The sequence below is a fragment of the Dermacentor silvarum genome, chromosome 7 (genome assembly GCF_013339745.2).
Source record: "Dermacentor silvarum isolate Dsil-2018 chromosome 7, BIME_Dsil_1.4, whole genome shotgun sequence".
Taxonomy (NCBI): Eukaryota; Metazoa; Arthropoda; class Arachnida; order Ixodida; family Ixodidae; genus Dermacentor; species Dermacentor silvarum.
Window position 1 is genome coordinate 111,218,301 of NC_051160.1, and position 26,357 is coordinate 111,244,657.

Here is a 26,357-nt window from a genome sequence, read left to right on the forward strand (position 1 = left end):
GAGTGCTTCTCGAAAGGTCACGTGACATACGTCATCACCAACGCGCTTCTCAAAACACTGTCTACTTCCGGTTAAGGCACGTATTCGCTAGCGGCACATATACCGACGGCGAACCGGCCGCCAGTGCCGTAGAACGTCTGCCGCGCAAGAGGTGTCCAAAGTAGACGGCAGTTCGGCCGGCGCCCCACCCGCTACACGATCAATGGGCCAATCGACGACCGCGAAGCTGCGCGCCTCCGCCGCCGGCGACGAAAACATCGGCTGCAGCTTCTGTTCCAAGCAAAATAATTTTCTCTAGATAAAGTGATGCATAAATTGTACATTCATGAAGAACGATATGCACTGTCAAACGTTAAACAAGAACTCGAGAGCTCCGACATTTGTCGAGCTCAGCTGCCGTGCACGGCTACCGACGAGAGACGACGGGCTGGGCTGTGCTCGCATCGCAGCCGACGGCGCGCTAACATCAGCGTATTTTTCTTTGTGTACAATTATTGCGAAGAGCGGTAACAACGATAACAAAATATTGCGGCTTGTGAGCGCCGGTATTTCATTTCGAAGCGCCGTCCGTTTTAGCTTTGAAGGGAACCAGCAAAGGCCTAGCGACGATATGGACGCCGTCGAGCGATCAGCGGTGGTGACGCTGCCGCATAAATGAGTCCCGGTATCATCCTCTCTACGTACGGCAAGGAAATCTGGCCGTTCGCGAGCAAAAACCGCTGTCGACCGGCGGCCAGCGAATGGCAAATGGCTTGCGACGAGTTACCGTGCCGGTAACGTGGACATGGACTCAGCGCTTCTCGGCTACCCGCTGTTGCTGCGGTGCCAGCCCGTGTTATGCGACGCGTACCGCTATAGACCCTGTGTTGCTCGCACGTCTGGAAAGGCCAGCACTGTCGCACTCTGTTCGCGCAGCTAACCAGACCGCTAAGCACGACTGTGTTGGAACGCGCGCGATTTGACACTAGCGTTGCGGGCTGCAATTACCGATTCGCAAGGGCGCACAAACGAGCAACACGACGAGGAAGAGCAGAAAGCGCGCGTACCTGCTAGCAGACTAACCGGAAGTGGTAGGTTCTTGTTCGACCAATGGACATCGTTTCCGCAGTTGACATCACCAGATTCCCCCTGCTGACATCGTGACGACCGCTGGGGATGCCGGAAAGGCGAGGGGAGGAGGACGGCACTGTTTTTTTTTTTATTTTGTGGCGCTCCCACGGCGCGTAGCGCTGCAGCGTTTGGAATCGTTGATCGTGACGGCATTTTGAACTCGATGCGCGTGTTTACTTGAAATGTTCAAAAAGTATCTGAGGTGGTTTTGGGGCCCTTTAAATTTAGACCGTAGATAATCGTAATGTTTGTAACTGACGACGCAGAATTTGCGAGTCTGCGATCGACTGCCACGCATGGTGTGTGCGTGTTAGGTTATGAGTTGTGTCATTCTCAGTTACTTTTCCCGTTGTTCTCACATGTTAGCTGCATCACTAACACAGGGTGGTTATTTGCAGACCGATATCCTGAGCTGTAAGTTAATCGAAAGTCTCTGTTATTTTAAAGTATGTCCCAAATCCGCTGAATCAGCGCGGTCTTTCTATGGCCGCAAGTCTCTGCGACTGAGCACATGTGTCCGACTGTACTCTATTAATTTTTTTCAAATTTCTGTTTCGCATTTCACCGGAGCAGAAAAAATTGTACTTACTTGTGTGGAGGGACACGTAAAGGCGAGCGAGCCTATTTGGTGGTATGCCGGATTAGGTTTATCCTAGAAATAGACTGCAATAAACGCGAAGCTTTTCTTTGAGAACGACGCCGGGTTTCGTGACCGTGGGAGCTGCGGCCTGGCTTCTCCCTTGCCGAGTTAGCGCGCGGCGTGGCCTCTACGGGGTTCCTTGCACTACAACCAGATGGCGCTCGCCTGCGCGCATCCGTAGGGTGCCTCGATGCCAGCGCCGCCGTTCAGGGTGGTGCCATCCTTTGACCGCCCCCGCGCCGCCGCTTTCTCGCTGCGACGCCATCTTGAATCACAGCGAGCGTTTGCGAGTGCTTGGTGCCGGTGCTTAGTTCAAGACATAGTGCGCGCGGATGCTTCGCTGACGCTTCTACTTGCTGGACAGTGTTCAGCCGCATGAATGACAAGCTTGTCAAGTGCATCGAGTCGACATGACGGGCTGTTGTGTTCCCAAGTGCACCGGATTGACGCGTAAAGGGCTTCGTTGTTTACGCTTCCTCCGGGACCCAGAGCGAAGGAAGAGATGGGAAGCCCAAGTAAAGCAGTATCACTGGAAGGCAACGGATAGCTCCTACATTTGCAAGGTAAGTGTCAAGAAAGTTTAGACTATCGCACCGTGTTTTTCATTTAAATAAGAAAGCATTCTCTGATACTCGTTCACGTACCTACGTTCGCTCACGAACTAAGCACTGCACCGATGCTGTCTGAGTAGCCTATGGTTTGCGAGCGCGCGTCGCATAGGCTTTTGCCGTTTTGATCGGCGCAGTCTATGCGAGTAGTACCCTTATTTTAAGGACTGACGAAAATGCTTCGCCGCGAAATAGCCTTACATTAGCTACAAATCGTCATGTAAACCACCTATTTTACTTTTTCAAGGGAAGCACACATCGTGTATCTCTTGTTTCTTTTTTTTCCTCGGTTTCTTTTTTCGCTACTCGTTATTTGGGACTAAACAACGCAGTGCTTCTTCTGGGGAGAGCGGCTGTTGTGTACGTGGCAAGCGAAGCATTGTGATTTTCTCTGATTTCTCAGCAGATATCTAGCGGATCTCAGGTTGTTACGTTATATAGCTGATTTTGTAGACGAATATATTTGTAGCGTGGTGCTCGTAAGCCGATGGTGATTCGTGCTCATTCCCGATGGTAGTGGGTACTGTGACGGTCTTTAAATGCCTGTGCACGGTATGCCCAGGTGTAGTAGAGTTACGGGGCATCATGGGACCAAAATGTTTCGGCGCTTTCTGGCATGGTGTCTGTTGTAGCCTGTGCATTTCTTCGAAACGTGTGAAGCGAGGTAATACAGCATTACTTCTGCGAAAATTTATTTTTAAGCACTGTAATGGGTTCTCTGTATTTACAAGGCAACTTTTCATGTCAATAATCACTTTTGTTGTTTTACTTGTACTTAGAAACACTTTGAAGAGGACCAGTACGAGGGAAATCAACAGGATGGGCGCCGTCTGTTAAAGTCAACAGCCCTACATGATCATGGACTATATTTTCGAAGTGAAAAACATTGCTAATCTGTATTTGACTGTCTTAGTTTTATTTACGGTTTTTGTACGCGATATGTATGCAGTGTTGTTTATTTTTTCAATGTAGTTATCAGTGTTCTAATGGTTATTTATAATATGTTCTGTACTCGCCATCGATGTGTTTGGCTGATGCGACGTATTCGATGGTAGCTGATGTATTCTGGCTGGATATCTTGATTAATATTACCCGCGGTTGCGTTTTCTTATTTGTGTTCTTGTTTTCGATTTATATTGTGTGTAATAAGGTTGATGTACTCACTTGAACCCCCACCCCCATGTAATGAATAAATTAAAAAAACTCTCCCTATCCCGAATTGTGTGTGTCGAGCCTACCTTGCGAATTTTTTTATCTAGTCTTTCAACATAACCTTCAGGCGCCACACAGTACATATAATTTTTCATGTACATATCTCTTTCATGATTGACTGTACTAGACATTATAAGTAAATGTATTTTGTGCATCGTTTGGTTTCTTGTGTGTACTACGCAATATTGACACAGACAAGTTACGTTACATTTTTCTCTACAGCACTAACTAAACCTTATTTTCACATCGCAGTTATTTTTACACCAGCTTAATCCTGTCAGCACACAGTTTTGTGGGCAAAAAAAGCAAAATTGCGCGTAGATATCGTGAAATAATTGCAACGAACGCGAAGAGCACGCGCAACTCAAGGGAAACTAACCGCCGTGCGCGAGTGGCTGGCTACGGTAAAAGAGGCGTGACGTGTAAACCAAAATACAACAGCGAAAAAGAAACACTTTCACACACAGGGGGTCGCAAACCTTATTACCAAGCATCGAAGCGCAAAAAAATAGTGCGTATTTCAAACATACACACGGCATATTAAATGTGATTGAATTAGGCAACTTGGGGCACGTTCCCGGCGCCATACATTTACGTCTTCGACCTTCAACGAGTTAACAGCTATTGGTTATAAAGATGTGCAGATGCGATACCGATAAAAAAATCCTCATCAAGGCAAAGCACTTGGAAGCGCGCCGCGAGTAACACTATTTATGAACGCAAGCGTAGCTGAGTCTGAGCTCGTGTGATTCAATATGACGGCGCCAGCGGAGTTGTCTCCACCCTGAACGGCGGCGCTGGGCATCGAGTCACCCTACGCATCCGTGACGCCGGCCGTGCGGGGGAATAAAAAAATCCGATTACACCTAAGTACTTATCAGTTATGAATGCGAAAGTGAACGCCCCTCAGCATTTTTTTCAAACATATATGCTCGGCGAGTATTGCACGATAGCGGTACGTGCTACCCGAGCCCGAAAACAGCAACAGCCTGCGGTGCCAACGGCGCATGCAACCGACGTCCGGCGCGACGAGACCGAGGAAGCAGCAACGACCACCAAGGCCGGTAGGCGCGCGCGGCAGCTAATCTCAGTGGGGGTGAGAGAGAGAGATACGGACGGCGCGCCGGCTCCGAGAGTAACATTGAGGGTGACGTGGCGTCGCGGCGATGACCTCTCTCCTGACGCAACACCTGGCGCGCTATCGAAACAGCAGGTGTACCCTTTCACCCGCTCTGCTCCGCTGAGGCACGCACGTGACGTGTCATCGCAGCCAATGGCTGTACGAATTCAGGTGCCGTTTTATTGCTGGAGGCGATAGAGGTCGGCATTGTCGCTCAAGGGAACATTTGACGCTTTCGTATAACAAAAAACCAGAAAGCTCGCCTTGGCGCATCCGCGACTGCGCGGTAATGAGGAAATAAGCGCTTATTTGGGATAGAATGGATTCGAATTACGCTACGTACGTATGCGCGTGCTGCCTCTGAAACGATGATGCGTTTAAGGCATCCGTCGTACTCACTAGTAGTCAGCAACTCCACTGAACACAATGATTGGTATGATTTGTATGCGCCCGCGCTTGTGCGTGTGTGCGTTGGTGCGGGAGTATACTGGTGTTTCGACCATTTATGCCCTCGCATGAAGCTTCGCTGTATATAGTCTCAGCAAGAGGTGGAAAAGACAGCGCCACAACCGTAACCTAAGGCGAAGAATCGACCGATTGGCGGAAGAAGGAAATACCTACGCTCGAACACTCAATTACAACAAGTGGCACAGCTTCTGTGACTCGCTCAGAGGCGCACTGAGCGCCAAGAAGACATGGGCCATACTGCGATGCATGCTGGATCCGACCAGTACGCGCACGGCAACGACTAATGTCATGCGGCGACTCATAGGACAGTACCAAGGGACGGAGACTGAGCTGTTGCAACAACTCAAGACCACCTACACCGGTGAGGCTCAAACACCTACAACAGCTCCGAAAGAATACCATGGGGAAGCCAACGAAGATCTGGACGCCCCCATCACCTTCGCGGAACTTTACGCAGGCGCGCAGACTTTCACAAAGAACACAGCACCAGGACCAGACCGCGTCACCAATGCGATGCTTCGCAATCTCAGTGACACAGCCATCGGACAGCTTGTGCATTTTTTCAATGATCAGGTCTGGAGGAAGGGAGGTCGGGTACCAGCGCCATGGAAATCGGCCAACATCATCATGATCCCAAAACCTGGTAAGCCGCGAGAGATCGGACAGCTGCGGCCCATCTCATTAACATCGTGCATGGGCAAGCTCTTTGAAAGAGTCGTGTACACCCGGCTGGAGAATCACCTCGAGCGTAACAGCCTTCTTCCGGACTCGATGTTCGGCTTTCGCAAGGGAGTGTCTGCACAGGACGTCTTCCTCATGCTAAAGGACGAGGTCCTCGGCCCTCCCCCGGGCAGCCTAGACAGAATCCTGCTCGCCCTTGACGTTCAAAAGGCCTTTGACACCATATCTCACTCCGCCATACTAGAGGGCCTTGAAGACGTCGGATGCGGAGAAAGAACATTTCAGTACATTCAGGACTTTCTGCGTGACCGCACTGCAACAATTGCGCTCGGAGCGTCACGGTCGCTCCCATATGAACTGCCGGGCCGCAGCACGCCTCAAGGTGCAATTTTGTCTCCGCTCCTATTCAATATTGGAATGCGCAAGCTCGCCCTACAGTTAGAGGAAGACGAAGACCTCGGCGTGGCAATTTACGCCGACGACATTACGCTCTGGGCGACCAAAGGCTCATACGGGGACAGACAAAACACACTTCAGCAAGCCCTAGACACGGTCGAATCACACACAAAGCATGCCGGAATGAAATGCGCACCGAGTAAATCAGAATACATACATATTCGACCACCAAGAATTCAAGCCAACAGAGCTCCACCGTTACAACTACTTCTAGACGGAGAACCTATCCGAAAAGTCCAGCAGCTCAGAGTGCTCGGAATGCATATACAGGAAACGGGCAGTGCCGGCATCGCCCTGTCCAAACTCAAGCGCACCATTCGCAGTGTTAGTAGCCTCATTAACTGAATAGCACGTAGCAGAGAGGGAATGATGGAGACAGACACTATGAAATTAGTACAGGCCTTCGTCATAAGCAGAATCACTTACGCTCTTTCTTTCCAAGCGGCCCGACAAACTGACATCGACCAAGCAAATCGACTGCTCCGGATTGCCTGCAAGGCGGCACTCGGCCTGCCCGAAAACACGAGCACTGACCATCTCAGCGAGCTGGGCATGATGAACACATACGAAGAACTCGCCGCGGCCACACTCATGGCCCAGCGCGAAAGACTAAACGCAACACCCCAGGGGCGCTCCGTGCTAACACGACTACGATACCCCCTAACGCCACAGTTGTGCAGAGGCGAGACCATACTTATGCCACCTGATCTACGAGCAAGAATCCATGTGAACCCCATCGCACGTCACATGAACCCTCACTTTCATGTGAAACGGCGACAAGCCCGAGCAGCCATCCTGCGCAAAAGGCAGGAGGACGCAGACACATACTTTATTTACGCGGGCTTATACCCCAGAGGTGAGACAGCGACTCCTACTTATTTAGCTGTCGCGACAAACCGGGGGAGACCGATCGTAGCAGCGTCCGTATGCACGACTTCAAGCGCCACGGCGGAATCCGCGGCCATAGCCCTAGCCATCCGAGACGCTGACGCCAAGAGCCAGTCGGCTTATATACTCACAGACTCGCAAGACGCCTGCCGCCTCTTCCTTCGGGGAGTTCTACCGGCCGGGGTCCTCCGCATACTAGGACCAAGCCTCCAAATGGACCACGGGTTAACCTAGTGTCCCGCGCACACCGGAGTGGAAGGCAACGATCGGGCGGATCGTCTGGCTCGAGGTATAACAGGCCGAGCCGCGATACATACCGCTCGAACGGACGCCTTTCCGACACCCGCCAGCACACCGAGAGACATACTTGAGGCACAACGACTAGGGAGACGATCCAAAGCTCCACCTCACCCCAAGCTCAACAGGCGACAGGCGAGGGACTGGCGCCGAATACAGACAAACACCTACCCACACTTACATAGACTGCACAATATATTTCCCAACAAACACAGCGACAGATGTCCATGCTCCATCCCAACACTAGAACACATCACTTACCAATGCACGCAGCGTCCGGCAGGTGCCGTGTCGCCGCTACTTAACGATACACTAAACGATTGGTCGTGGGAGGCGCGACTCTCCGAACTGGACTTGGGAAGCCAATTGGCGACCCTTGACCAGGCCCGGCGCGCCGCAATAGCCAGTGGGGCCCTGGAAGAGGGGCTCCACCCACAGTAACCAAGCACGAACTTTATTTAAATAAAGTTGTTTCTCTCTCTCTCTCTCCAGTCAGTTGGATCCGCTGCATTTTTTATTCATCGTCGCTAGGAATTATGCAAGCACCTGACGTGCCTTATGAAGTTCCCAAAGGGTGCATTTATACAAGAGAACGCTCCAGCCGAGAACCCCCAGCGTTAACATGTTTCGCATTTCGTTACCACAGCGCGCTCACGCATTTCCTACCTCGATGGCAAACACTTTAAAAAATAAAAGGCGGATGGAGGACACAAACCACATCACACGTAGACACCGAGAGGGAAAAAAACAACAGGAAATAGGCGCTCGGACTCGCCGGAGCCCGCACGCGCTCAAAGCACTGAGCCCCTGAGCACGAACACCGGGGGCAACGGCTGCGCGCCACTTGTCCGTGCCAACTTGAATTCTCCACGACAGCTGCAGATACGTCGACGCTTTTTGCAGCGACGTGTATGTATTCGTTTCTTTATGGCATCGCAAGTCAACTTCACAGAGCGGTAAGTCTCAGAAAAGATGTTTTTCGTCTATGGCTCATGATTAGGTACGTGCATGTAATGTATGGCCACTTGGGCATAGGGTGCTCGGTTGGTGGTTTCTTCTGGTGCTGAAGTTTTTCTCTATTTATGTGCTTTTCGTGCATCAGTAACCAGCAACGACGTTTGTGCTGAACCCTGAGGACACCTACTCTGCTGGGAGATCCTCCCTGCAGAGCTTGACATGGAAGAGATGGCCATGGACTCGTCTGGTGGCCAGCTCAGACCGCCTGCGGCTCGGAAGAGACTCAGTTCTTCAGTAGGATCTGACGATGCTGATTCTGAACTTTCTGACTCAAGATCGGAAGATTCGGATTTTTTCATATCTGCGAAGCACCGCCGTTCGAGACGCACGTCTCCGGCATCGTCCTCAAGCGAAGCGACCATCATATACAGCAGCATCGTGACTACGACAGTAGCCTTCATGCCCGTCGACGCGACGGTAAGCCTGAATGCTATCTCCCGACAGAAACTCATTGATTTCTTCTTCAAACTTGCCCCTGGACTAATCCAAGAAGTCCGCGTGAACCCCTGGAAAAATGTCATAGCCGTTGACACAGCAGATGATAAGATGGTGCAAACTCTGCTTAGTTTGTCTGAAATTTGTGGTGTCCGCACGCGGCCCTACATACCACAGGGTGCGCATATTGCAGCTGTTGTCGTCTCTGATGTCGACTTGGATCTCAAAGAAAACGTTTTTAAGACCATGATCGTTTGCACACCACCATGCAAAATTATTAGCGTTCGTAGGTTGCACTCGTGAAAGTGTATGAAAATATTGTTTGCCGGTGGAAAGCTGCCTAGTCATATAAAGGCTGGACTTGTGCGCTGTCCTGTTCGCCCCTTCGTACCGCGGCCCTTACAATGCCATAAATGCCCTAATATTGGTCATGTTCAGGGCTTTTGCACCAAAGATATGGTCTGTGCCAAATGCGGTGGGAATCACCATGTAGATGCTTGTGAAATTCAGACATATCAGTGCCCTAACTGTAAAGGCGAACATTTGGCAACGGATAAAGGATGTCCCTCATTGAAGGACGTACAAAAGGCACTAAAAGAGGAAGCCAAAAAGAAGGCAGGAGGAGATAAAAGCACGCGTCTCCGTAGTGCTGGTCCAGCGATTAGAAATTCCTCGACTAAGCAAAAAACAGTGCGTTCAAGGAATGCCAAACAAACAACGCATCGAAAAGAAGGGGGGGGGGACCTTCTACCTCTCGGAGTCATCGTGGCCAGCGCTGCCATCGAAATCGTCGGAACAAGTCTCTACAAAGAGTGCGACCACAGTGGAGAACATTGGAAACACAGTGCATAAACCGGTCACAGCCAACGACGAGGCGCAACTTGTCAATCTTCTGAAGATGCTTGTCAACGTCATCGGGTCTCTAATCGCCGGTCGTCAGTCACCAGCAGCATCAGCAGCAGAGCAACTTTTGGAGGCCCTCGTTCCAGTCCTCGACGGCCTTCAATAGACCTGTTACCGGAAACAATCTTATCAGTTGTCAGCAGCCTCGCCCCTTTGCGCTGCAATTGAATGTCAGATCGCTGCGACCGCGACACGCTGATCTAGTTCTTCGACTCATCGCTATGAAGACTCCACCAGATGTTATAGCGCTTCAGGAAACTAACGTAAGGAAAGACGAATATCGACTGCCAGGCTTCATGGGTGTCCACGGTAACACTCGGTGCGCGGAACCAACCTGTGGCTCTTTTCCAGTGTATGGACACGACGCATACGCGCAATGCTTCAAAAGCATCAGTGTACGTAAGTGCTGACTTGGATTTCACAGTTCTTGACACTGATGACATCTGTGATGATGAGTTTGAGTGCACAGGTGTTACTGTGAGCCTCAAGGGTGTGACTACGACGGTGGCAAGCATTTACATCCGGCCTACACGTTCCTCAGATACCTCACTACTTGAGTGCTTAGTGTCTCGGTGTGGTGCGTCGTTTGTGTTATGCGGATATTTTAATGCTCACCATCCGCGACGGGTGTAGCCGCCCCCGCGACAATCGTGGCGCAGAAATTAACGAGCTCATTATCAAGAATGATCTGTAATTACTGAATGACGGTTCACTTACATTTATAGGTAGATGAAAGGAGCATTCCACTATAGACCTTGCTATTTTAACGAGAGATGTGTGCTTAGCCTGGTCATGCGAAGCTGACCAGTGGGGCTGAGATCATCTGCCCATTTGGTTAACACCAACACATACTGCGGGCCGAAAGACTACCGTCTATACAGTGACAAACTGGGATAAGTTCCGTCAGCTTATCTCAGAGGCACCATCTCAAGACAGTCTGTTCAATCGGGTTAGTGAGTGTTTACGACAAGCTACAATACAACGACGACGAAGCATCGGCAAACCAAACCCCGATCTTAAGCTTTTTCGGCTCCGCGCATGTCGACGCCGCGCTTATAGGCGGGCACACCGCTCTAAACGGCTGCACCGACTGGACTCTGTATAACCGCATTGATGCAGCCATACGGCGGCATACAAAACAGCTTCGTCGCAAGAGCTGGGCTGCCTTATGTACTTCGCTCCATACTGGAAGTGGTTTTGGAAATGTGTGGCGCATACTGAAGGCTCTCCGTACTCCCGAAATCTGCAAGAACCCTACGGCTGCTTTGTGCATAGCGACTGGCCATTCACCAAAAGTTCTAGCCGAGGCATTTGGCCGACCTTTTCGTCTCTCCTATGTCCGGTGACACCACAAATGGCGACCTTTCATCTTTGACAAGTCAGAGTACCATGACTGCTTTCTACGGTCCAGCCTGCCAGATGGACGAGGCAGACTTCACTCTCGAGGAGATGCGACACGCGCTCAGCCTCTCCAAACGCCGCACTGCCCCAGGTGAAGACGGTGTGACGTATCAAGCATTACGGAACATTGATAACAGTTTTCATGACCGTATAGCGGACGAATATAATGAGGTATGGAGAACTGGTGTAATCCCTGCTGAGTGGAAATCTTCCGTGGTCATACCAATTTTAAAGCCCGGGTGCCCTGCACGACACCTCAAGTCCTACCGGCCGATATCCCTAACATCAAATGTCATCAAGTTAATGGAGCGAATGGTCCTGTTTCGTCTAGAAGACAGGCTAGAGAAGCAAAATTTTTTCACTGATGTGATGAGCGGTTTTTGTCGCCGCCGTTCAGCTCTGGAGAGCATTTCAGACCTTGTCTCAGCGCTTGAATGCGCTAAAGGAAACAAGCACTCCACCTACATGCTCTTCCTACACGTACAGCAAGCTTTCGACTCGGTTCCGCATCAGGAGATTATTTTCGCTCTTGCAACCACGAGAATTTCGGGTCGTCTGCTTCGCTTTGTGTGCAATTTCCTATCGGAGCGCCGGATGAAAGTGCGCGTCGGAGCAATAACAAGTGAATCCCGCACTGTTAAGTGCGGCTTCCCATAGGGCAGCGCTTTATCGCTGCTTCTGTTTAACACAGTACTCGCCGCGATTCCAAGTCGCTTGCCTCGAGACAGTGACTTCCCTGTGAGCATAGCTATCTATGCAGATGATATTGCTCTGTGGATAAGCGGCCCTTCGCACCTTGGCCCGCGTCTTCGTGCAAGCTTGCAAAGAGCTCTGAACGCGACTTCGGAGTACTTGGGCGAAGTTGGCCTGCAGATATCACATGCTAAGTCGGCTGCAATAGCATACCACCCTAAACAACGCGCTCGTCGAACAATGAGCCGACTGTACCTTGACGAAACGCCGATAAGCTGGGTGCGACAACACCGTTATTTGGGCTTAATTGTGGATGATCGCATCTCTTGGCGTCCTGCCATTAAATTCGTACGACACAAATCGCAATCAATCCTTAAGTATGTGGCCGCCTTGACTGCTAGAGGTGCTGGCTGTGACCAAACAACGGCTCTGCAGGTGTACCAATCATCTGTACTCTCAGGCATGATGTATGCGTTACCATTCCTGAACGTCCCACCTAGTTTGATGGCCCAACTGGAACGTGATCATCGCGTTGCCCTTCGATTAATGCTGGGATTATTTCGCGAGGCACAATCAATTCCATTACTCACTGAAGCACACCATTTACCTCTAAGGCTACAAGCAGACCAGACAGCTCTATATCATATATAGCGGCTGCACCGCGCATCGAATGGTCAAATGCTCCTTGATCTTCTGATTCACCGCCCGTTTTCTCGCATTGAAAAAATGGCGGCAATATTTATGAGCATTACTGACATTTCTGAACATGATGCTTCAGCTACGCCTTCGCCTCCGCAAGATATCACCAAACACGTACTGCCCATTTACCTTACTATCCCTGACATACACAAAAAGTCTGATATGCCTGTTTCGGCCATATTCCAATTGGCTCAGTCGCACATGTTCGAGAGATTTCTAGAGTACCCTCAAGTATTTACAGATGCATCTGTACACAGCGACGGTCAAGGCGCCTCTGCACATTTTTTCTGCCCTTCAACTCAAGTACGACCTATATTTCATATACCCCATCCAGCCTCGTCAACAACTGCGGAGCTAGCAGCAATTAATGTTGCACTGAAATACGTACAAGAGGAGTTAAGTACACCGAAGATTGTCATATTCACGGACTCCCGCGTTGCCCTTAGCAGATTGTAACGCAGTCAGGTTGATTGCCCAATTGTGCGCAGCATTACTGACTCTGCCAACAAAATTTTATCACGTGGGGTATCTCTCGTTGCTCAATGGGTACCTTCGCACGTAGGGATCGCCGGAAATGAAGAGGCTGATCGACTAGCTTCAACTTGAACTCATAACGACTGTGCTTGCCCTGAAAATTGTGCAAGCTTGATGACGCTCGTCTGCTGATTCGTCGCCACCTACTCAAGCAGCATCCAGACCAGCGCGTCGCAAATGGAACGTTCCCGCAGCGTATTCGTGGTCGAGGCTTGCCCCGTCGCGCCAGAGCGCAACTACTCAAGCTAAGAGTTGGCTGTGTTAACGTGCACGAACGTTTATACAGACAAGGACGTGTGACCAGTCCATCGTGTACGTTTTGCGGTGGCTGCGAGACACTTCAGCACCTGATATTGGAATGTCCCGCTTTCAGTGCGCAACGCATATCGCTAGTGAGGGAATATCATCTCCTTGGGCTGCGGTGCACGACTCTAGACGAATGTTTATACCACAGTGGTTGTGCGTCTCGACGTGATCAAGCTCATCGCGCTCTCCTTACTTTTCTAGAAGCAACGAACTTAGGGGCACGTTTGTAACCCAGCAACTATTTCTTTTATTTTACATTCTTTAGTAGCGTTACCTGCAGGGACGGGCCCAACTGTATGTTGTACTTGTTTCTTTGAGATTTGTCATCTCGCTCTTTCTTTACTCTTTCCTCCCCTCCTTCCGATCTTTCCTTTCAATGTTTGTCTCCTCCTTTCTGAAGAGTAGGCAGGCGTTGTGCCCCTTCTGGTGGCAGTTGCCAGCCTTGCTCATCGCCTTCTCTTTCCTGTGTATATGTTTACAAATCAAATAATAATAATAATTGGGCATAGTGTCGATTTGTCGTTTACATGGCATTGAAACCATGCTCCTGTTCTCGCTACTTTATGCAAATATCTACGGCAAGCTATTGTTGCCATCCCATTTGATGACCGTAAAAGAATAAGAAAAATTTGGCAGAGACACTTAAGATTGCTGACTAGTCGGAATGCGATAGCAAGATGCTCCTTTTGGTGAAATGCTTCTTCCCGCGCATTCCTTGTCCGCGCAAACTCTCACCTGCGTTCTAACTGCGCCTCGGTAATGCCAAAGCAAAACGCGCGAAGAGTCCCAACGCGGTCGCTTGCCCTCGAGAAGATCATAACTCGCAGGACCGCTCAGCGAAATTAAATGTGACATTTAGGCTTTTTATTTTATGCACTAAATTTATACGCTCATGACGTGGCGCCACCTCCTCCCCATTGGCTGCGCCGTTACAACGACGCACGACCTAGGCCACTCGTATAGTGAGCCAGATGGCTGAGACGTGACGTGTGCAATGACGCACGTACTAGACACATGTTTAGCCAAGGAGAACCGAACGTGAACTACTAAACGGTTTGTGTGTTAAGCAGCGCACTGTGATCACCATCATCATCAGCCTATCTTTATGTCCACTGCAGGACAAACGCCTCCCCCTGCGATCTCCAGTAACCCCTGTCTTGCGCTAGCTGATTCCATTTTCTACTTGCAAATTTTCTGATTTCATCACCAGCCCTAGTGTTCTGCCGTCCTCGACTGCGCTTCTCTTCTCTTGGCACCCATTCTGTAACTCTGATAGTCCATCGATTATCTACCATCCGCGTTATATGGCCTGCCCAGCTACACGTTTTTCTCTTAATGTCAATTAGAATATCGGGTATCCCCGTTTGCTCTCTGATGCACACCACTCTCTTCCTGTGTCTTAACGTTACGCCTAACATTTACAGCGAAGCAGTTAAGAGCTCAATCTTCGATGGTCGTGTCCGAGAAAAAAATGTCGCAGTTTCACCCGAAAGGCGAAGCATCAATTGCGATAGCAAATTAGCAGTAAGGATACGCAGTAAGAATACGGAGTAAGGATAGTAGTTCTATCAGCGGTACAAACTTGGACATGCAAGAGCGTAAGATTGGGCGAGTTGGTATTCCATGTCTTATACTTAATAGCGCATGAAAAGGGACGAGGCACGGATGCACGACGCGCAGTATATCTTTCAACTTATATTGGACTTGCAGCAGCATCAGCAACGCGCAGAACTGTTGTCGACGCTGCCAGTGTTTTGCCCGCGTTTGCACCGAACGCGCACGGCGATGGTGACTGTTGCCGGTGCGTGTGGGCTATGCTCTGGGGACGGCTCGGAGGTTTTCGACGAGATCAGAACGGGACACTCGTCGAGCAGCGTTGGAAGTCTTTACCACCTTCTCGCCTCGCAACGTTTTTATATAATACTTATTTGGTGCCGCAGCTAAACGTCGCCTCCCTCCCTACCTCCCATCCCCCCACAGCCTTTCGTGCGACGGAAGAAGTCGCGTCTGCTCTCCGCCGTGCGTTCGCTGTCCGTGAAAGCGCGCTTTCACTCGCACATACAGCATACGGCTCGCGGCGACGATTTCATGGCCGTTTGACGTCATACGGAACCTCTCGGCGACGGCGACGACCACGCCGACGGCAGAAATCCGGTTTGAGTGTCCATATAATGGCTATCGCAATAACACTCTCATTGGCCGTATGCTGTATGTGCGAGTGAAAGCATGTGAGGGACGCGCGCTTTCACGGGGAGCGAACGCACGGCGGAGAGCAAAGGCGACTGCTTCCGTCGCGCGATGGACCGTGGGGGGAAGGGAGGGAGGGAGGAAAGGCGACGTTTAGCTGCGGCACCAAATGCGTATCTTGCGACCGGGCACAAGGGAAACTTGCTTTTCAATCACCCACGCGAAAGGAGGGAAGCGGGAAGGCAGCGCGGAACGGAGGGAGTGCGGCTTTTGCTCTGCGAGCCGTACATGCACTGCGTACTTGTACTTTGCGCGGCGACGGGAGGTTGCACGCACCGTATCTTGAAAGCGATTTGCAACACGGCTCCTACCTTTGTATGCCCTGTGCTTTCGCCACTCGGTTTCTGTTGACGCGATAGACTGCATGAACCTTCACTCGCTGCTGCTGGCGCGCTTGCTCACGCTAGCGTTTTGACCGCGGTTGTGTGCGGTCATCGAGTGTGATCTATTCATGTTTGCGTGTACGCGCTGATACTATCCTTGTTAATTCAGTTACTAAGCGAATGTGTCCAAGTTTATACAGCCGATAAAACTACTATCCTTACTCCGTATAGCTGGCTACTAATTTGCAATCGCAATTATTTCTGCGTCTCTCGGGCCAAATTGCGGTATTTTTGTTTCGCACTTTTAATATCTCAGTCAGAGAAGATTTCATATAAAAGGTATGCGCTGCCGGTGTTTTGCTTCATGACATTTGTTTATGGGCTCTCATTCTCAAAATTCTGAGGAGCTGTATAAATTGGACATGTAGCTGCACCAGCAACAGAACTGTTGTCGAGGGCGGCGGCGTTTTGCCCGCGTTCGAACCGAACGCGCGCGGCGTTGGTGACGTGTTTATGAAGAACGTGCCATCCTTTGCCGTATACTCTATGGCGGTGTACCGTAGCGACCATAAGGCAATGGTCCCTGTGGTGACTAAATAAATAAAAACCACCGGATCATATATATTTCTCATTCTTTATTAGTTCAAATAACCGATTACACCACCACTTCTTAATAGTCATAATTGGAAATAGATAATTCCAACCATAGTACAGCTTCGCTGTTCTTCGATCTCCACCCCAGTGGAAGGGCTGGCAGTTTTAGATGCGAAGCATCTTATGCTCGGCGCTATGTCACTCCCTCCCTCCACTTCTCGTTCCGCTTCTGTTTTGGAAGCCAGCTTCCGGCTTCCGGAGAACGCTTCCGGCGTTTTGCCCGAATGATCCCCAGGTGCTTCGCACAGTAAGTGGTTCTTGAGGGAAAGGGAAAGGTTGACGCTATCTTCTGCAGCCCTTGAGGGAGCACGGCTCAGCGCCAAATGTGCTTCGCACACTGAGTGCATCATCATTCACTTCGTCCTCTCGTTCTCCTCCCGCAACCCCGCGATGAGTGCCACGGACAGCGCCACCGTCGACGCCAGTGTCAGCGCCGTGGACAGCGCCGCGGAGAAGAGGACTCGAGCCGCTGCCACGAAACGGCAGCAGCGACAGGCCGATCTGAAAACTTATCGGAACTTGAGTCGACCCCATGGCTGCTTCGCATGCTAATCAGGGTTCCCCTACGGGAAGATGGTGTAATTTTTTTTCACCACCGTTTCGTTTTGTGCTATCGTATCGGATAGATTATAAACTACATGAATTGTACAAGAAAATGAAAAGCCCACCAGCAGCGGACGTGTCGCCTGCCGTAAGGAATATGCGAAGCCCACGATCGAAGTTTGCCTTGCGCACGGCGTGTGTCGCCACCCCTGTAGGACGAGAGCAGACAACGACGTGAAATTATTTAAGCTTCTAAATTCACGTTTTTCTACAAATTTCTTGCGCGTCAAGACTTCGTATAAACATGGTCAAGTTTTGATGATTTGCTAAATAAAGTTCTTGATTTCTTTGAGAACTTTCTGCAAGTGGTTCCTGCTTTAAACTACGAACTTTGTTTTCTTGAAGAAACAAATTTGTGCGCTGTACGCGCATGTACCTTGTATAACTACAGAATATAAGAGCGATAGCGTGTTCACAACATTTAGATCCCAATTGAATAGACACCACAAACACGCACAGGGCATCTCTGTTTCACATGCACATGCAACATGATCAGGCGCACTTTGACTTAGTTGTATTATCGCTAGCTTGTGGACTAACTTTGTGCTCTCAATGTTCAGTCTTTCAAGGAGCTCTAAGAAATACCGTCGGATCCATCCAGAGAATATAGTCTTTTTAGTCGTAATCACTGGGGAATATTGACTATTTCATGCCTTGGCACAAGGCATCGTTTATTCCCATGACAATATTAACAATAGCACTCTGTTGTGAATTTTCTTCTATCTTTGTAAGTCTAGCTCTCACGCATCATTCGTTAGCAACGGGCTCTGCCTACACGTTATCCTATTATAATAGTGGAACATGAACTTGTTCTAACCTTATCAACACAACTAAGCGATTTTAGTATATCTAAGCAGCATGTCAAGCAATAAAAATTATACAGACATTTTCAATCCCCTTAAGTGTGTTAAAATTATGGGGTTTTAAATTCACAAAGCACGATATGATGTTGAGGCTCGCCGTAGTGGGGGACTCCGGAATAATTTGGAATGCCTGGGCTTCATTAATGCGTGCACATAAATGTAAGTACACGCGTGTTTTCACACTTCGCCCTCATCGGAATGCGGCCGCCGTGGCCTGGATTTGATCCCGCGACCCCCCTTAGCGTGTGTTGATGCGACCAGCATAATGTGATCTGCCCAAGTAGTTGGCATATTGCGAATGATCCACAAGTCTTAAAAGACTGTTGACAGACGAGTGTGTAGATACTGTAATGAAGAAGAAGAGCACACGGACAAGGCCAGCCAGATCGACTGTTCAGTGCCTGCAGTGCAACCAGTAGGCCAGCCGGATCGCCAGTGCTTAGCACGAGTGGGAGCCGTTCGTGCAACCAGCTGTTCCTGTTCTGCGTCACCTGCCTTTTCGATTACGAACAGACGCTACCATCTGAACTGTTCAGTACACCCCTTTACAATTGGTGGAAGGTGCTGGGTATTCAAGAACATTTACACCCTGGAACTCCGGTCTCGGACTCTGCCTTCCGTCATGCCTGACTCTCCCCAGCTGACGTCGCCGCCACCCTCCGTTGCCTGCTCTGGCGCTCTCCCGCTCAGCCATCCCGCGGTTTTCAGCGGTACGGATGAGCAAGACGTCAATGACTGCTTGTCTACCTATGAACGGGTGAGCTTGCACAATCGTTGGGACGATACCGCCAAGTTAAATGCCGTCATCTTCTACCTTGCGGGAGTGGCTCACCTGTGGTTTAAAAATCACGAAGCCGACTTTTAGTCCTGGTCCGCGTTCAAGACCAGTTTCGCTGAAGTGTTCGGTCGCCCCGCCGTCCACAAGTTGCGCGCCGAGCAGCGGTTACGAGAGCGAGCTCAACAACCCGGTGAAACATTCACCTGTTATATCGAAGAGGTTCTCGACCTATGCAAACGTATGGATGCTTCTATGCCCGAAAATGACAAATTGAAACACATTTTGAAGGGCATCGCCGATGACATCTTCCAAATGTTGATCGCCAAGAGTCCGCGTACCGTAGCAGAGCTCATAAACTTGTGCCAAAGCTACGACGAGTTGAGGAGGCAGCGCGATTTGACGAGGGGCCCCTCAGTGGCTGACGAGACCCTCTCTTCCATGACAGTATTCTCTGATCGCTCCCCCCTGCTCACACAAATCCAAGCTTTCGTGCGGGAGGAAGTTGCACGACAGCTTTCTCTACTACCTTTCGCTGAGCTACCCCAACAGCAGCCGCTGCCGCAACAGCCTCCTACACAGCTCGCTCCGACGCTCCGGCGGGTTATTGAAGACCAAGTTGCTGAGGCTCTACCAATGCAGCATCAGCAGTCCCCTGTCGCAGCGCCACTTACTTACGCATCCGTGGCCGCGCAGCCTCCTCGTCAACCACTCGTTGCGCTACATCCACGGCCGCTACCACTAACACCTGCTGGCAAACGATGGATTATTGTAGCGGTTGATCACCTTACACGCTATGCCGAAACCGCCGCTCTACCTGCAGCAACCGCCAGTGACGTTGCATCCTTTCTGCTCCATCGTTTCATTCTTCGTCATGGCCCGCCTCGGGAACTGCTGAGCGACAGAGGCCGCGTGTTTTTGTCGCAGGTGGTTGAAGCTCTGCTTGCTCAATGCCGCATAGTTCACCGGACCACTACGGCGTACCATCCTCAAACTAACGGGCTTACGGAGCGCTTCAATCGAACCCTTGGTGATATGCTCGCCAAGTACGTTTCATCGGAGCATACAAACTGGGACATCATCCTCCCATTTGTCACTTACGCATACAATACGGCTACCCAGAGTACTACGGGATTTTCCCCGTCCTTCCTCCTCTACGGTCGCGATCCTTCCCATACCATCGATACAGTTTTGCCTTATACACCAGACGCGTCAGAGTGTGCTCCCGTATCAGCCGTCGCCCGATACGCCGAGGAATGCCGTCAATTAGCCCGTCATTTCACCTCCGACGACCAACAACGACAAAAACACAACCGCGATGGCGACGCTACGAATCCGAACTTCGCTCCCGGCACACTTGTCTTGTTGTCCGTGCCTTATACTACGCCTGGACTTTCGACAAAACTTCTCTCGAAGTATGATGGACCATACCGCATCGTCGAACGCACCTCTCCGGTCAACTATGTCATAGAGCCGCTTACACCGACATCCGACAAGCGCCGCCGCGGACGGGATATTGTCCACGTTCACCACCTGAAACCATTCTATGAACCGCTCGTCTCCACGTCGTAAGTCGCCAGGATGGCTCCGCTTTTGCACCGGGGGTAATTGTAATGAAGAAGAAGAGCACACGGACAAGGCCAGCCAGATCGACTGTTCAGTGCCTGCAGTGCAACCAGTATGCCAGCCGGATCGCCAGTGCTTAGCACGAGTGGGAGCCGTTCGTGCAACCAACTGTTCCTGCTCTGCGTCACCTGCCTTTTCGATTATGAACAGACGCTACCATCTGAACTGTTCAGTACACCCCTTTACAATACTTATATATAGACATTAGTCGACCAAAATTGTAGAGCCATAGGTCCGTAGACAGTCTATAGGCCAGTATATACACTTTCATCCAAAGAAATTTGATAGACCATATCTACAGAAAGCTTGAATTGGCATATCTCTAAACTAGGAATAGTCTATAGGCCTAGACACTTTATAGACTAGATCTATAGAAAAAATATAAGGACTTAAGTCCATAGAGCGTCTCTAGAATAGTCTAAAGAATGGTGTGAGGAATGCCGATCGACTTCCTAGACACATGCCTATGAACTTTACATTACTAGCTGCATAATTTTTAAGAGACGTAGGACTTCGGCAGACAATATTTAAACTGTGTCTTCTAATTGTGGCGTTTCCAGTAAATTACTCATTCTACCGCTGGAAAGCCCTATGCCAGCGTGCTATGCAGGTTCTGCCGCGGTTATTGAAAAACAGGATGCGTCAGTAAGTTGAAATACCTACAAAAAAGAGAAATGGTGCAGGTCGGATGTGGATTACTTTTTGAAATGTGTGGTTCATAGCAGGATAAAAAAATTCTAATACAGCTTGCATATATAAAAAAAGAAAGCTTCATGGAAATCGTTGTTTTAACCATTCAAGGTCGCTCAAGTATGCGTTGTTCTTCCTCACGAAACGCCAGCTGCAGAATGAAGTGCATGGCTCGAGCTGCTCGAGCTCGGTATAGTGGCTGTGAATAACACCCGCCGTTCAATAAGCACACTGGTAAAACGACACCACCTGCTGCCTTTGTGGCTTTTCGCTGTGCTGGTGAGTAGCAAACTTCGCGTTCAAATCGGTAAACAAGGGGATGTTGCGGTCCACTGGCCGTGTAATCGAGTGTTTATTTTTCAGCGTTAACAGTATGTTTAAATATAACCCGTTGTATATAGCTGATATCTACTTATTTAGCTGGATATCTCGAATATTCGTCCATCGTTACAATGGAAATCAACAGGGATAATTCACTAACCAAACCTAACTAATCAACCTTTTGACTAACTACTTTAGGGCACGTATTGCAATATGCAAATTGCATCCAGTGACTTGACTAGGCGCACCCAATTAGAACACATTTTCAAAGTAGCATCAGCTCTAAGATAAGCACTGCCCCACTTGCGCTAAAAATGCAGTGTTGCGGCGCTAAGTTTTCAACAAAACGACTTTTTATGCATTCACGCTCAAAAATGACTGAAGTACCGATGCACTTGGCTACAAATTTGGCTAAACATATCTCGAAACTATTGTCATCTGCACAATTTGTTCGAATTAGATATCACTTTCAAAATCAGTAAATACATTTGATAGACTGAAATATGTGACGTAATAATTAGATTAAACGTATTAGCGAAAGAATGGTAATTTACCAAGTTCTCGCACAAATATTGTCCACTTCTAGAAGTAATGTAGCGCAGAGTAGAATTGTAGTACGTACCACGGGTGTTTGAAAATTCGCGTAAATGATAATAATAAAACCCGTATATAAAATAAACCTTTAGCAGTCACAAAAAGCACGCCCTCGGTGTCGCTGTAACCAATAATTTAATGGTAATAACATAGCGAAAAAAATTATGTCGCACAGATAGAAATGCATTCGCAACACACAGGTATGACTTTTGTAATTTTCTGATGAATGGAAGGCGAAATCATTGTAATTCACTCCAAATGTCTGATGCTGGACCTACCTTATTGTTGTTATTCGTTAGGATTTTCCTAGTAGCAGGAGTGTCCCGTTTCTTACAGTTATTTATTGTGAAGCCATACCGAGGCGCAGTTAGCACGTATAGAGAGCTTGCATTGAAAAGGAAGATGGCGAGAGAGGTTGGGAAGAGGAAGAGGACGCGCGGATAACAGGCTTCCGAGCGCTGGGGTGCCATGACGTCGCAGCGATACCCTCTCCTCTCGCGCAACGCCTGGCGCGATATTGCTGCAGCAGGTGTTCCATTTGGCCCGCTGTGCTCCGTCAGCACGTCTGAAAATTAGAGGAGGACGCTGGCTCCATCGAGGTGCGCTCGTAACGTGGCGTCGCAGCCCAAGGGAGTTTAGGTGCTGTTTCGCTGGTACAGACGGCCGGCTTTTTCACCCAATGAGACATTTGACGGTTTCGCATCGTCGTAAGACAAGCTGTCCAACTTTCGTAATTCGGCCACATTCCGGTGACAGTGACCCCACATCATACAATTAACACTGTTCATTGTCAATTTGGAGGATGACTTCATTAAACTGACACAAGCAGAGCTTTCTAAAAGGTCCAACCAGTAGGTCACGAACCCTCGTAGGTTTTTAACTGACAATAGACAGTTTTATCATAGGAATCTAACAAGCAAAGACCCCAAGGACAACATAGGGGAAATTACTTGTACTTACTGATTGAAATAAAGAAATGATAAACTAATGAAAGTGGATGAACAAGCAACTTGCTGCAGGTGGGGGAACGATCCCACGTCTTCGCATTACGCATGCGATGCTCTTACCAATTGAGCTACCGCGGCGCTCTTTTCAAATCGACTGTCTGGCGTATTTATGTTTTACTACAACTAATCCTGGGAGTGTTAGCCAGCGCCACCACTGGCGGATGTGGAACATCTTTTCTGTCGCAGGCGACACGAGAACGGGATCTTTTCAGGTAAAGGCAACTAGTCAATAAACCCACTCATGCTACTTGAAGGCATCATTGTTGTCGGATTCGAGACCTTCGTTATGTAATGAACGAGAAGAAGGGGAACCGAGGGGCTCATTTTATTAATCATATCATAGGAAGCCTCTGTGTCCTGTGTGTTCAGGTACCCATACTGATAGTAAACTCCGCAAATGACTTGGAGACAGTGAGTGCAAAGCGTTTAATATACGCTACTCTCTGGAAGCAGTAAGTGAGGTGCACAACGACAATGAATCTGGGATTATTACTGCAGCTGTCGTGGAAGGCTGTAGCTTACGCAATGGAAGCATAACTAGAAATTCCGCCAGAAATATTGAAGTGAAGTCTGGTAGCCAAACTGAAAAAGTCCATTCCACTGGGCATGAAAAAATGACAAATCCGCCCTTTTACTCGCACCGTGAAGCATCCGTTGCTATAATTACGTTTTGCGTGGAGCTGATTCCAGTGATCCTGGAGTAAACCGTTAAGAATATGCCAGGGAAGCTGTTTTGAATTGTTGGGGTATATGTCATCATAAGTAGTAGCCAATGACCTTAAGATACTGCTTACCATGATTACATCATTTATGTTTACATTTAGCGGACCCAATAACGATGCTGTTATTGGGTCCAGACACTAACCAGACAAAACTGGTACAGCACATGCGAAGAAATAGATCTACAGATTGGTCTCGCCAAAACATGGAATATTCTTAGACATCTATTTGATCCAGATAAAAGCAATACGACGCAAAAGCACAACCTAAGCAAGATAATACACAATTACCCTCGTACAGACAAGGAGTTATTTAAAGAAATCCAAGAAAAATACATAGGATCCAATCCCAAAGAAAATCTCAAGGCATACGCAGGGGCATCCAACGAAGCACTCGATCATCCTTTTACGGTGGCAGAGGTACGAGGGGCTATTCAAATCCTTCGCACAAAATCTGCTACGGGCCCAGACGGAGTTACCAACAAGATGCTTCGTAACCTAGATGATCAGTCTATTGAAGGTCTCACAAAATACATGATCACCTGCTCGGAAAGAGGGCAAAATTCCTAAACAGTGGAAAACAGCAAAAATTGTAATCATCCCGAAGCCAGGCAAAAAATACAGCTTGAAAACCTCAGACCAATCTCGCTGACCACGTGCATTGGGAAATTGATGGAACACGTGGTCCTAGACAGATTAACAGATACAGGGAGAACAGAGAAGCCTTTGCACACACAAGGGTGGGCTTCCGCCCGAAGTTATCGACGCAAGACATAATGCTGAGAATTAAGCATCAAATAATAGACGGAAACGGCTGCTCCCGGGTGGATACCAGGGCCATACTGGGACTAGGCCTAACCAAGGCCTTTGACAATGTGAAACATGAACCAATTTGGAAAACCTAGGAAAAATTAGGAGTTGGGTGTAAGACTTACGATTATATCAAAGACTTTCTATCTGACAGAAGAGCAATCTTAACAATAGGAGGAGTGGCGTCGGACGAACTAGAAATGGGGAGCAGAGGTACGCCGCAAGGCTCTGTCCTCTCGCCTTTTCTCTTCAATGTCGCCATGATAGGGCTCCCAGAAATACTTAATAACATTAAAGATCTAAATCATAGCCTATACGCCGATGATATTATGCTATGGTTAGCGGGAGGCAGTGATGGTCATATTCAGGACACACTGCAAAAGACGATTCATGCGGTAGAAGCATACGTTGGGTTGAGAGGTCAGGGATGCTCCCCGCAGAAATCCGAGCTTCTGCTATACGAGCCAACGTCAAGAGGGAAAAAGAAAACTGAAGTCCCCAATATACAGCTCTTCGCAAACCAAGGACAACCCATACCGCTGGTTACAAGTATAAAGATCCTCGGTATGCGGATTCAGGACAACGGCTACAATATTGAAACTATCAGACAGTTAGAATGCACTACATATCGTACAACGCGTCTTATTTCGCGCATAGCAAATAAACACCACGGTATGAAAGAAAATAGCTTGATCAGACTAATTCAAACCTTTGTTCTCAGCCAGATCGTCTACGTAGCGCCATTCTTAGACCTTAAAACTGAAGAAAAGAAAAGAATCAACGTCATGATCAGGAAAACCTACAAGCAAGCTCTGCGGATCCCGGTCTCCACTTCGAATGAACGTTTCGAGGCACTGGGACTCCATAGCACCTATATAAGAATCGATATAAGCTCACAGAACTGCCCAGATGGAGAGGTTCTCCAAAAGTAAAACCGGCAGACATATTCTGGATTAAGTGCGCAACAACTATGAACCAAGAACTGACATCAAAACGGATATACCAGCGGTCATAAGGAGACACCTATATATCCCTCCGTTACCCAAACACATGCATCCTTCGCACGACGAAGAAAGAAGAAAAGAAAGAGCCAAAGCATTAGGAAGAAGGTTTGAAAATTCTAAAGATGTTCTCTATGTAGACGCAGCCGACTACGAACATCAAGATGCCATAGCAGTGGCAGTAGTCAATAATCAAGGACATGCAATTGCGTGAGGCACAGTCCTAACAACAACGCCAGAGGTAGGAGAAGGGGTCGCCATTGCACTAACAATGACATCTTCTCCCAAATATAAAATCATAATAAATAATTACGCTAAAGGACGCATCTCGCCAAAGGCGCAAAAAATCCTCCAGGCTGGTTTCCACGAAGACCGAGTTAGGGGAATACAAATCATCTGGGCACCAGCCTACTCTGGCCAGCCATGCAGCGTGAATGCGCATGACGCGGCTCGAGGTTTCGCAGACCGAGAGGACGTCACCAACACCAACACGGACGCATTCGCAATCCGCCGGTCGGGCAGAGATAGGCTGGTTTCCTTTAGGGAAATCACAGATCATTACACAATAGCCAGGGCTACATACCCGGCAGAACATTGCTCGTTAAACAAGTGGCAATCGGTGGCTTGGCGGCTAATACAAACCAACACATTTCCAA